This window comes from Heterocephalus glaber, unplaced genomic scaffold (genome assembly GCF_053883595.1).
Source record: "Heterocephalus glaber isolate CG9 unplaced genomic scaffold, H.glaber_assembly_v1.0 deba00000122, whole genome shotgun sequence".
Taxonomy (NCBI): Eukaryota; Metazoa; Chordata; class Mammalia; order Rodentia; family Bathyergidae; genus Heterocephalus; species Heterocephalus glaber.
This window is the reverse complement of record NW_028258138.1, coordinates 32,779,278-32,793,332: the sequence shown is the minus strand read 5'-3', so window position 1 is coordinate 32,793,332 and position 14,055 is coordinate 32,779,278.

Here is a 14,055-nt window from a genome sequence, read left to right as displayed (position 1 = left end):
GTATATTTCTAAGCTCTTACTAATATGAATAACATCATTAGTAACATTATGTGTAATTCAATAGTGACCACAAAAAGCTACTTATTAGTAATATATAGCCATTCTTTCTGGGGTGAGGTAGAATCTCAGCGTTGTTTTCATCTGCATCTCTCGAATGACCAGTGATGTTGAACATTTTTTCATATGTTTATTTGCTGCTTTTAATTCTTCATCTGAGAAATGTCTGTTCATTTCAGATGCCCATTTTTGAATTGGGTCTTTGTATTTGGGAGGTCTGATTTTTTTTTTAGTTCTTTATATATTCTGGATAGTAGACCTGCTGGTAAAAAAATTTTCCCACATTGAAGATTTATCTCTTAGCTCTATTGGTGGTTTCTGTTGCAGTACAGAAGCTTTTTAATAAGATGAGACCCCAGTTGTTGATTCTTTGTGGTAGGTAATTCCCATGCTACTGAGGATTTATTCATAAAATCTTTTCCTAATGCCAATGTCTTTGAGAGTTCTACCTAACTTATCTTCCAGCAGGTTTAGTGTTTAAGCCCACTCTAGAAAAAATTAGAGCATTTGTCAATAGTTAAAAACACGATAAAATTCATGACTTACCAGTTAATAATTTATTAGGAATATTATTTTAAAGAAATAATACATATTTCCCACATTAAAATATACAGTCTCCAATCAAAAGTTTTTATGCATGCCAAGAAACAAGAAAGTATGAACCAAAGTATGTATGGAGGTCTGTCAAAATAAAGCAAGGAGCTACTCAAATGAAAGAATGAAGAGACAAAGGAATTTTAACCTATTTATTAATATATTCAAAATGTTCAATGATAAAAAGAAAAAAATGTTAGTAGGCACTGAGATATGTACTACTATAATTTGTATCTTGAAACTATGACTCTCAGTGAGATAAATTTAAGCCCTCTCCAAAAGTAATTAAGGTTAAATGAGGCATAAAGGTGAGACCCTCAACCAATATGACTGATGTCCTTATGCGAGGAAGAGACACCAAGACTGCACCATAGATGAAAGGCCCTGTGGAATAAAATGAAAGAGTATCTGCCAACCAGGGAGAAGGTCTCACCAGAGCCAACACTACTGCACCTTTGTATTTGACTTCCAACCTTCACACCAGTGAGAAAATAAATTTCTATTGCTCAAGCCCCTCAATCTGTGGTATTTTGTGATGACAATTCAAGAAATATCTAGAAATATGTTGTATAAATCTAGTATATTGAAGATTCTCCAAATTTCTGTTTGGATGATTTCTTCTGTAATTTCCTAGAGTCAGATAGTATAGGTTTTGTGAATGCAGGTATTCTAAATGTAATTAAATTCATGGCCAGCATTCAGTCTTTCTTGATGCATATTGCAAGAACACCTAATATAATTTGTGTGTTGGGAGTGTTCTATGGATTAGATGGTATATATTAATAAGCTTACCATGCCAGGTAATGTTAAGACTTCTATACATTTACTGTATTTCTGCCTGATAGTTCCATGTATTAATTAGGTGGCAGCATTAGAATCTCCAAGTAAGATGGTGAATTCATGTTTCTCATTTCAGTCTGTAAATTTTTGCATTGCTTATTTGAATTGCATTGCTTATAAGATTATAAGATGCATACACAGATACTTTACCTGAATAGCAAATTAAACTCAAAGTAAGTGAAAAGAGAAAAATACAATGAAAGTATAAATTAATCAAGCAGGGAGAACAGAAGGCAATAAAAATATTGAATTTTTGAAAAGAATTAAGATAACTGAGAAGAAAAAGAGAAAATATACAAACTGTTAACATAATGAATAAAAGTTAGTCACCTCAAACATCTGAAAATAATGATAAAACATTGACCTCTCATTTTTTTGAGGGCTGAGTTCCAGGAAGAGAACAAAAATTTCCTTGACCCTTTATGATTTTGACAAATTGCAGCTTACAAATATAATATTTACTAACCTCAAATATAAACTGTTTTAATACAAATATACTAAAATGTATACCTCATATACTTTAACTGACAGAAATTATATTTATTGTTCAAACTACAAAGCATATGCACAATCATGGTGAAATTTCAATTAATCCCTGTGGGGCACCACATCTGATTGATTCAAAGCCTGAGACACTGAAGGGCAGGACCCCACTGTCTACACATGTGCACAGCGGTACACGGTTATGTAAGAATGACTTAGACAATCACGCATGTGCAACACGATCATGTCAGGACACAATGTTGTAATGTTTGATAACAGCTCATATAAGGGCCGAAGAATAAAGACACACTGCTCTCTTACTGCTTTTGCTGATGTCAGCTTCATGTGCTTTCTTTACCTTAGGGACCTCCCATGTGAATGGACCCCTTCAGCCGCCCCTCTGGGAAGCTCGGCCTTGACAATCACTAAATATGTGATTTAAAAAGGAAACAGTAGTTAATGCTAATAACATGATTTATAATCACAAGCTCCTAAGGTGGATTCCTCTCCTGAAATGCACCCACCATGCTGTGTTCAAATATCACCATGCCCTCGCCTATTGTGTGTATATGTCTTGAATGTGTCCCACATGTGGCTGATGCTTGGTCCAACTGATGAGGTTGATCCAACTTTATCAGGAGGGTAAAGATGAGCTACCAGAATCTTTAAGAGGTGGGACTTTATTCAAAGTAATTAAACTATGGAGGAGCTGCCCTCCCCCAAAAGATCAAGGCTGCTCTCAGCGAGTGAATTAGTTTTCACAACAGTGTGTTGTTACAAATCAAAGTTGTCCCACACATTTGATCCCTTTTACACAAAAATGGTTCCTTCTTCACTGATCCTTAATGAGGTGACCCAATCAGGGAGGCCCTTTCCAGAGCCCAAAGAGATGGAACTACTTCATCTTGGATCTTCAACCCTCAAAATCATAAGTTAAATAAATTCCCTTTATGTGTATGGTACCAGGCTCAGGTAATTTTTATATCAATAGACTAATACACTCTCATTTTGTCCTACTGTGGGAATCAAAGCTTGAAGAACCTGAACAAATGCCACTCTATTATTATTCCAGTAGTAATAAAATGTCTTTGTATTTGATCCAAGGGTATTACTGCTATATGGATACCATGGGCCAGTGGAATGCTAACTTATTTACTTGCAATTGCTCAGACTTTTCACACAATTTTTTTTTGACAATTCTTATTGCAGAGATAGGATAGTAACAGAGACATGGCTTTCTAGAAAAGAAAAAGATCTTCCTGCATACTGAGCAATGAGATTGGAGGGAAGTCCTCAGGAATACATAATGGGTCTATTGACCAAAGTGCATGGTCAGCCAGGCAATAAATATTTCTCTATCTTGCTTGTTAATGAGGAGTTTCTTGTCAGAGAAGGAAAATATCCTGAAAGAGGAAAGCATGGGTAATATTTTCAATTGTTCTCAGTCATGATAATGTAAATAATGTAAAGGTATATTAGAATATTTTATTATATATGTTGACATTCCATAAAATATAAAATTAATTTGACAATATAACTATTACTTTTCAATATCACCCTTTCTATAAACTAAAACAGTAAATTAATAATTAAATTTAACTTCTAAAGTTATTTACATCTTTTAATGATATGGCATAATTAATTGCTAACTATTGCTATTTTGCTGGAGAGATAAGAGACAATTAAATTTGAATCCCAACTGTGTCAATTATATCATCTTATCTTATTACATATAATTCTTTCTTGATCTTCATTCTGTTGTGAGTCCCAGTTTCTGAGTACTAAGTGTATATTTTCATTGGTATTTTGCATTTTTCTAGGTGCATTCTTATAAGGTTCTTCCATTGTTCCTGTTGCCCAGAAACTCATGAAAAATTTAGCCAACTCAATGAATAGAAATGTGTAAATAGGAATTTGCCCCTACATTACTGTAACAAACAAATACTAGTCCTTAAGGGGACATGTTTTTATAGAAGCTAGATTCAATCAACTAGAGTGAATATGAAGAAATAACAAAGGGAAATCACTGGGACTTCCAAGAAGGTGAACCAATGGATAACATAGATTCCAAAAGAGAAATTGCTTTAATTAATGGGAAAAATATCATCCAAAAGATTGTCATAGCTGTCAGCTTCATATTTTAGATATTAAAAGTGTCATAGGACAGATTTTTCTCATCTAATTTTAGAACAAAAAACTCCACAAAAGCATAAGGTAGCCATGAAAGTTCAGCTTCATTGTCAAATCCATAGACTTGGGATCCACCAGGAAGTTAGTAAGGCACACCTCTGGGTGTGTCTGAGAGTCAAGGAGGTGTGGCTTAGGATGCATATGTGGTCCCTGACTCCTTCCTCTCTGTTGCTGCTACTTTTGCTCCCCAGCCACCAAGAATTTAGCAGCCTTGCTCTGCCACACACTTCTTCCGTGATCTTTCTGTATTAAAGCCAGCTGTTCATGGACTGAAATCTCTGAATCTGAGAGTTGAATAAACCTCTCCTCCTTTAAGCTGCAGGTGTTGGGCATATTGTCCCTGAAAGGGAAAAGCTGTGTTCACAATAGCACATTGAATAAATTGCTATTTTTTTATTGCAGGCTATAAGAGCTGAGTGAAGATAGGTGATATCCGGGAGAAGAAAGAAGACACAATGTATTACGTACTGTAGAAGGTAATTTATGAAAGATATAGAATTTGCCCCCACAAGCATCCTGTTCAATCTGCATTATAACATTTCTGACATATTTGAGGAAACTGAGCACCAATAACTAGATCATTTTCAATGTCAGCAATTTAATAAAATATGAGTTAAGAATCAATCCAGGCATCATCAGTCTCTTCATCTCCGTGGAAAGACACTGTCAAAAAGGATTTGAATTGTAAGCAAAAGACAGCTCAAGATGCAAATAAAAGATTTTTTTTATGTGTCGGGAATGTCTGTGAATGTTAAAGGCAAGGATATAGTTAGATCTCAAAAAGAAACAAAAAATAAATGGTGAGAAAGAACCAGGTAATATTATATTTTGCTTTTTTTGTTTCCTGTTTTGTTGTTGTTTTTTATTGCTGCTTCCATATTTTCCTCTGTAAAGTTCAGCTAACTCCCCTTCTCTAGCCACAGGGGAGATTCTCATATCACACATTCTCAGAGAGTATCTCCCTTTCTTGCAAGAGATTGCTTGCTTTCTAGGAGAGCAACTTTTAAAAATTCATTTCTAAGATATTTAAATGCATAGTAATTGTACATATTAATGGGTATTATATAATGTTTTGACATGTGCAAAAGTGTAACCCTTAAATCAAGTTAATCATATTTATCTCCACAAATATTTATCATTTCTTTATAATATAAACTTTCCAGTCTCTTTCTTCTAGCTTTTAAAAATACATAGTACATTATTGTCATCTGTAATTATTCTACCACGCAGCACTACTCCAGAACTTCTTGCTCCTATCTAACAGTTACTTAGGACATATTGATCAATATAACCACCCATCTTTCCTCATAACCACTCACTCTTCTAATCTCATAACCACCCACCCTTCTAATCTCTGGTTACCATTATTGCACTCTCGGTTTCTACCACATCAACTTTTAAGATTCCACATTTCAGTGAGACCACGTGGAACTTATTTTTTGTGATTAGTTTATTTCAATTAACATCTTGATCTCCACTTAGAAGAAAGAATTTGCAAAGAATAACTTGGATCAGCTAATTTATCCACTCCAATCCACAGTGAAAGTGTAGGTATTGGAATATGAATTTAACTGCCAGAGACCATTCATTCAGCAGTTATGAAGATCATGGACTGATTCAAAAGCTCGTAAGAGTTTTCTGTATTGCTTTCTTTATTGTTTTACTTCGTTTCCATATTACTTTCTTTTGTTTTGTTTTATGAAGGCAAATGCAGGGGGAGTTGAAAGAGACAAAACACAAAAGGAACGTTTGCAAACAATACTCAAAAATAGTTGAATAATAGGATGTATTCAAGTCAATAAATTTCTTAGAAAAGTAATTTCTTGTAAGAACTCAAGTAGATGACAGAAAATTTGGCAGCTAGTACTAATTTTTAATACTCCAATCCAATCTATTGAGTGCTGCAAAGTAATTTCTCAGAAATTGCCACACCATTTTCTAAGAAGAGAAACATAATTAGAATTTGGAGATTAATATAAATGCATTCTCCTTTTTTGTATCTTAGGAAAACATCTTTCTTATAAAGTAATAAATATTGCAGAAAATAGGAAAACCACAGACTCAAAAATGAAGAAACAAAATCACAATCTGTTTTAAAAAATATATGCAACTTAATTTTTTAGAAGAGTGATACTATTTAGGGGAATATAGTCATGCTTAGCACTTTTTGTTATTTGAAACATCGTAAGGATACATGGAAGTAAATATGTAGTAGACTATATTCTAAGAAAATACAAAACAGTAAGTATGTAATACATTTATTGCTAAAGGCATATTTTGAATCTGAGTATTATAAGACAATATTTTGGATATTACAGATTTCAGAAATGAAGAAGCTTCCTGCTGTGAAAACTGGAAAACCCCACAGATGCAGGTTATTCCTTTATTTTTGATCAGAAACATCTTTACCAGCTGATCCTGGTTGGGTTCCAGGGTTGTGAATTGGTATTGTCATTTCCTTTCTAACCACTTCACACTCTACAGTTGGAGAGTGAGAAGTATAGAAAAACGGTCAGTGCTTATTTAGAAAGCAATTCACAAGTGTAAAGGCATATTTTAAGTTTAGAAATACTAATTCCCAAACTCTTAAGTCTCAACATAAAAAATGTCCAACCTTGTTAATAATGGAAACATTTTGAAGAAATTCTGTGTTTGTTTGTACATGATATCTTTATTTCATGTCAACTAAAGGTTTATATTTGTTAATGTTCATTATATTTTAAAGTATGAGCTAAATAATTTGAGTGTATGTATAAATTAAAATTCATTATATTTTATTAAAATATGCAATATTTGCAAAAAGCAATATTTTGTGAAGCTTATGAAAAAATATTTTCATGAAGACTCTAATATTTACAAGACATAAATATATACTGAATTTTTTTATTTTCCAGCAAATTATTTAGTATTTGAAACATAATTATGTTATAAATTTAATTATTATATTTAAATGCTTATTTTGAGCAAGGATCTCTGTCTTTAAAGTTTGAATTACATTTTTTCCTATTAAAGTTCAAATGACCTCTAAAAGATTACATTTGAAAATTGATGTATTTAACAGTAAGAGAAATTCATGAAAATTCTTCAAACCAAAGGTAATGCTCTGCTTTAAAAGTAAAATGTATAAATTAAAGTAGTCAGATAATGAATATCAAAGGCTTATTTGTCCCAGAAAAGTATGTGTTACTAGTGGAACTTTTAAAATTAAGGCGATTGTCCATATTCCTACTTCTTGTTGTTATGATTAGACTACCCACTTGGACATGGAATAGCTATGTTTTTTTGTGACTTACAATCTTGCTTTGAAAATTAGAATATGAAATTGATAACTAAACCTTTATAATTATTTCTCACATAGCAAAACCCCCAGAAATTTCCAAAAGAACATTATTTTTCTATTATCACTCCTTTACATCTGGGGTTTAGTTATGAAAACCCTTTAGCAGTTCGAGTCCTCATAGGGGGGCTTCCTACCACATTGACAACGCAATAATCAATAACCATAATATATAAATATTACCACAATAATATGCAAATTGTAGGATGTTTTCTCTATGAAGTATGGTTCAAAAGTGGTTCTTTCATAAAAGTTTTCCTTAAGTAAGGAACAAGATTTCCATTAATGAATATATTTTCTCACAAACTTTGCCATTTCTTTCATACATTTTGTTCCTACCATCAGTGCCAGCAGTAATTTAGTAGATACAACTATAGAAATTACTATGAATCCAGCACAATTCTCACATTTTAAATGGATGGAATATGGATATATGCTTTTGTAATTGACCCAATCACTTTATTTTTAGATATAGATGTACTTCATAGTAGTTAAAATACATTTCCTCAACAGCATTCACCTTACAATAATCCAATTTTCACCTGTTTGATTATTACCTTACACTGATTTTATCAGTTGGCCTTCATCTGGCCTCAATTATCAGTGCTTTCTCTTCATGTATAAGATCAATTTAAAATTTGAGAGCCTATTGCACAGAAGTGGCATTCAGCATAGTGGGTAATGAATAAGAAATTTGTTTTCTTTACATAAATATGATTTATCTACTCATTCATTCTTTTAGTAAATAGGTATTAAATGCTATTTTTATTTTTAGAAATTTCTGGGAAATTGGTTTTCATTTCAAATTAATTAAAAAAAATTAAAAAGTAACTTCATTCACTATTTCAGGCACCATAATACTTGTAAAAATATGTTATCTCTGTAGTGCTACTCAAGAGGAAATACCAAAAAAATGTGATTGAGTCCTACTGTAATCTGGAAAATTCATTAATCATTTTGTGTCCTTGTAGATTATTTCACATATTAATTTTAAGGAGAGCTTTGTACTTTTGCTTCCAGATTCTTCTTATGTTATTTACAGATATCTGTTCTCAGAGAATACAGTTTTCAGTACAAAAAAGTATTAATTAATGGACAGGAAAATGAGAAGGGCACTCACAGAACAATTGTAAGATCTTCTTTAATCAATAAAGATATAAGAGGAGGTAAATTTGTATACCAAATTCAGAATTTGAGGATAAAACCATAAAAATTATCTGCAATATTAGTTATTATGAGTAATATTCCCTACAATATTATGTAATTTAAACTTAAGCAGAAGAAAATGATGATGAACTAAACATCAAGTTTTTTAGTACTGACATTTTAAATTAAAATGTAATAAGGTTTCCCATTTCAACTATATGTATTTCTGTAGTTCCTTGTTTTTATTAGTTATTCTTCTCAGTGCATGTTAACAAGTTTTGTGTGCATGGGGCCAACTAGTTTCACAGCCAATACCCTGGAAAATAATGAGAGAAAGAAAACACATTGCCTTTTAATATTATATCACAATGATTTACTCACTGTGTTATTTTTTATAATACTTTTGAGGTATGATGTTTTTTGTTTAGATGTGGAAAAACTAGTGAACAGAATCAAGTTATCTTTAATAAATTGAACTATCTTCTCTCTTTTTTATTTTTATTTTTATTTTTATTTTTTGGTACCACGGATCGAACTTGGGACTTTGTGCTTGCGAGGCAGGCGGCAGAACCACTGAGCTAAATCCCCGGCCCTTCTTTCTTTTTTTAAATTATATTTTCTTACATTTATGCTTCCTGCTGTATGTGACTAATGTGGGTTATGATATTCAGAACATGGTCAGGGTGAGAAAACTTATAGAAATACTTTTCTGTGATTATTTTTGTGAAAATAATAGTAGTGCCTTATTGGATTAATTTATCACTTTATATTGAGTTTGAATTCCAAAAATATCAAGTAAGACTAAAATATCATAGTGAGATTTATACTTGGTTCTCTTAACAAAATCCAGATGACAGTTACATATTTAGAAAGCTCTCCAAGTATAGTCAGTAAGAGAGAGGGATATACAATAGAAATGTGAAGGAAATAAGTTGGAGATTCACTGTAAGGCTAACGGTTCTGGAAAGCTAAGTACAGTAAATTATTCCTCGGAAACTGCCTTGAGTATAAATATCTGACTTTTTTATATTTCCAAACCAATCAATCAGTCATTTGCTACAGAATTTGATTGTAGAATATATAAAACATTCAGGTACTTCATGTTGGCCAGGTAGCTTTAGGAACCAGAAGCTATCCCTAAGGTGATAGGTGCAAATTACTAGTAGCAAAACAAGCAGTAGGTGGGGCAGGATGTGTGCACAAATGCAGTAAAGGGAATTCAAGGATATGTGGATGAAGCACCTTACTGTCTTTTTTTTTTTTTTTTTTTTTTTTGGTACCAGGGATCGAACTCAGGTCGTTGCGCTTGCGGGGCAGGTGGCAGCACCACTGAGCTAAACCCCAGCCCTGAAGCACCTTACTGTCTTACACAATCTCAACAATTGCTGCAATCCTCTTGATAAATGTTACACTTATTCAGCCTTGCAACAGTTTCAAGAAGTCTATAGTTGGTTATATCTGTGGGGAGAGAGACAGAGAGAGAGAGAGAGAGAGAGAGAGATTTGAATGATACACTCTAATTCTGGCTTTTGTCCCCAAAGGCTATTATTTACATCAGTATTCATCTACCTGTGACTTAAACTAGAATACTCCAATTTGGCTATCACATCTGACAGTTTAAATAAAACATTTACTAGAATAAATGGCTTACCTGAAGGGATAAATAAAAATTTCATTCCTATGGAATCCATACCTCTGTGTAGTAGGGCTTTTTAGCCCCAGACTACTGGAATTGCTGATTTACAGTTAACCTAGGACATGGGAATATCACCTGATGGAACAGTGAGTCATATAATTGCTAGTCATATTTCCTTTTCTCCCATATTCTAAATAGTGCAGTTCTTATGTATTTTTATACTGCATTTTCCATGTAAATAGTAACCAAATACTTCTCCTGGAACTTATCAAAAGCAAACTGAATTGTTTTGGTGCTAGAGGAAACCTGGCTATTTAGAGTTAATGAGAGAGAGTACTGGATTCATTGCAACTTTGTCAAGTTTTATTTAGAACATACTTAATCATTTATTAAGATGCAATTAAATAGTTATATATAAAGTGTTGATTAAATGCCAAGAACAGCAGGTGTCAAGAGTGGAGCAAGAAATTAAACAAAGGTCCTGCCCTCAAGGAGCTTGAATTCTAAATGGAGTAAATGGTTCCTTAACAAATAATATATAATATGACAAGTGGTAATACATTGTTTAAAGATAATGATTCAGGTTAAGAGCTACTTGTATTAGTCACTTTCCCATCACCGAAACAAAATACCTGACACACACTGTGAAGCAGGTTTATTTTGGCCCTAAATTTTAGATGGTGAGTTCATGGTTGGTTGATTCCAAAACAGAAGTGACATGGCAGAAGGTCTTGCTGGAGGAAATTTGCCCATGGCAGTCAGGAAGCAGAGAGAGCCGGAGAGGCCAGACAGAGATAAACCCTCCCAAGGCATGCCCCACTATGACCCACCTCTTCTAAAATGTCTCTGCTTCCCAACAGCACATTTAGTTATGAATCCATCAATGAACTAATCCACTGACCACTTTAGAATTCCCATAATCCAATTATTTTCTGAATGCTTCAGCTCTGCACATGAGTCTTTTGGTGGACATTTCAAATCTAAACCATAGCATTCCATTCTGGTGCCCTAAAGTGTCATGTCTAATTCACTGCAAAATGTATTTAGTCTATTTCTAAGAGTTGCTGGAGTCTCCATTACTTCAGGATTGTTCAAATGTCCAAGTCTGAAGTCTTTTCTGAGATGCAAAATGAAGTCTTAGCTGTGAGTACTTGTAAAAATAAAAAAGTTACATGCTTCTAACATACAATGGCACTGAGTAAGCATCAGCATTTTAAAAAGGAGAAAGAGATATGATCATACAAAGGAATCAGACCAAAGGAAAAACAAGTCAGCAGGGCAAACATTAAATCATGTATCACCGTGTCCAACAATCCAGGCACTTGGTGGTCAGATGTAAATTCCAAAGGGTTTGAAAGCCCCTCCTATAGACTTGCCATTTTCAGCCCTTAGAGCCTATCTTTGGCTGGCAGCACTGCTTGTGGATTTCTCTGGCAGATGTTCTATGTTCTGGGTATCGCCAAATTCCTGGTCTCTCCAATATAGCTTTAACTTCATTCTCACACCTCATGCAGTGCCCTCTCAGGGTCTCCTCATTGTGACATTGTTACATCACGGTGCCTGGCCTCTCAGCCCTTACCATGAAATCTGGTTGAAAATATCCATGACTATAAATCATGCATTCTGCATGCCTGTAAGACCACACCATGTGGAAGACACCAAGGCTTGCCCCCAACCTGAGCAGTAGTACGGCCTCCTTAGCTGGCTAAAGTTTGGTGTGGATGGCTGCACTTGCAGATATACTTCACTAAGTGGTTCTGAGTAAGCAGGGCACCCTAGGGCTCTCTTCTCAAGGCAAAGTCTTTGAAAAGATTTTCCCGTTACCTCCTTAAACCTATAATGAATAAAATACAGCTAATTCTTAAGATGCTCTTGTCTACTGCCATGATGCAAAGTACTTGGTTGCATTTTAAGGTTGTTAATCTGGTCAGCAAACATACCTTCTGTGAATCAAACTTTATATAAACTTCCTTTCTGGCCAAACTTCAAATTTTTCACATCATTGGGCTATGCTTTTTCATCTGGAGTGTCACTATTAATCTGGTTAAAAGACATTAGAAGTATGCATGTCATATCCTGAAAATTTGGCTGCCTTGCAATTTTCTTTGCCATATAAATTAGTCTGCAACTTTTAGTTTTTAAAATTAATTTTTTTGGAATATTTTAGATATACATAATGATCATATTCATCCTAGAGAATTTGTACTTGTACAAACTATATCTTTTTTGGGGGGGGGTACTGGGGATCGAACTCTGGACCTTGAGCTTGCGAGGCAGGCAGTGAAACCACTGAGCTAAATCCCCAGCCCTGTACAAACTATATCTTGATTCTTCTTTTTCCCCTAATCTCCTCCCTTCCCTTTGACTCCTCTTTCTCTCCTTATTTACAAAAGCTTTTTTCTTTCTCTTTTTTTTTTCTTTTCACTTCCCTTTTCCCCCTTACCATTTGAACATTTTCTTCCCACTTCCTAATATCGAATATACATTTTGGTCCTCATTTACCCTTTCAGTTTCTCATACCATAGTAATAATGTGATATTTAAACATGAGGATTCAATTTATTTCACTCAAGAGAATGGTCTCAAGGTGCATCCATTTACCTAGAAATGTCTCAAGTTTATCCTTCTTTATGGCAGAGTAGTACTCCATTGAATAAAATAATCATATCTTCTTTATCCTTTTATCCACTGATGGCCCTTTGGGCTGTTTCTAAGATTTATCTATTACACACTGTGCTGCTACAAACATGGGTGGGCATATATTGGTGTGGTATGATGTTTTTTATTCTTTCAGAAGATAGCAAGAAGAATAGGTGGGTCAAGGGGAACCTATAGTTTTATTTTTTTGAGGAAGTTCCTCATTGATTTCCACAGTGGTTGCATATTCTCCCACCAACAGTGGTGAAAGGTTCCTTTCCCCCCATAGCCCATCTGGCATTTGTTATTGGTTGATTTCTCGATACTGGTCATTCTTTCTGGAGGGAGAAGGAATCTCAACATTGTTTTAATTTGCACCTTGAAATGACTAGTGATGTTGAACATTTTTTTCATATATTTATACTTCTTCATCTGAGAAATGTCTGTTCATTCAGATGTCCATTTTTTGATTGGGTCTTTAAATTTGGGAGGGGTATGAGATTTTCAGTTCTTTATATGTTCTAGATGTTAGTCCTTTGTCTGAGAAACATCTGGCAAAAATGTTTTCCCACTCTCTAGGTTTCCTCTAAACTGTTGGTGGTTTGTTCACTGTGCAAAAGTTTTTAATAAAATGAGATCCCGTTTGTTGATTCTTTATAATATTTCCCTTGTGATTAGGATTTTGCTCATAAAGTCTTTGCTTACACCAATGTCTTCAAGAGTTCTACCTATTCTATCTTCCAGTAGATTTAGTATTTCTGTTATAATACTTAGATCTTTGATCCATTTCAATTTTAATTTAGTGCATGGTGAAAGACATAGGTCTGGGTTTAATCTCTAACATGTGAAAAGCCAGTTTTTCCAGCACCATTTATTAAAGAGGGACCCAAGGAGGATCTGAAGTGAGAATTCGAGCCTACTGGGAGAGAGAAGAGAGGGACCACAAAACAGAAGAGGGGAGTGGCAAACAGCACATTCAACCTGAATTCTGGCTTGCAGCATGAGAGCAGTGGCTCAAACCTACAGAGGCACAGTGACTACAAGTGACTCCAGAGGCCTCCATGGAGAAATACACCATAGAATGGTGCAACATTTAAATTTAGCTTCATAGGCAGTCTTAGGACAAAGGCAAAATA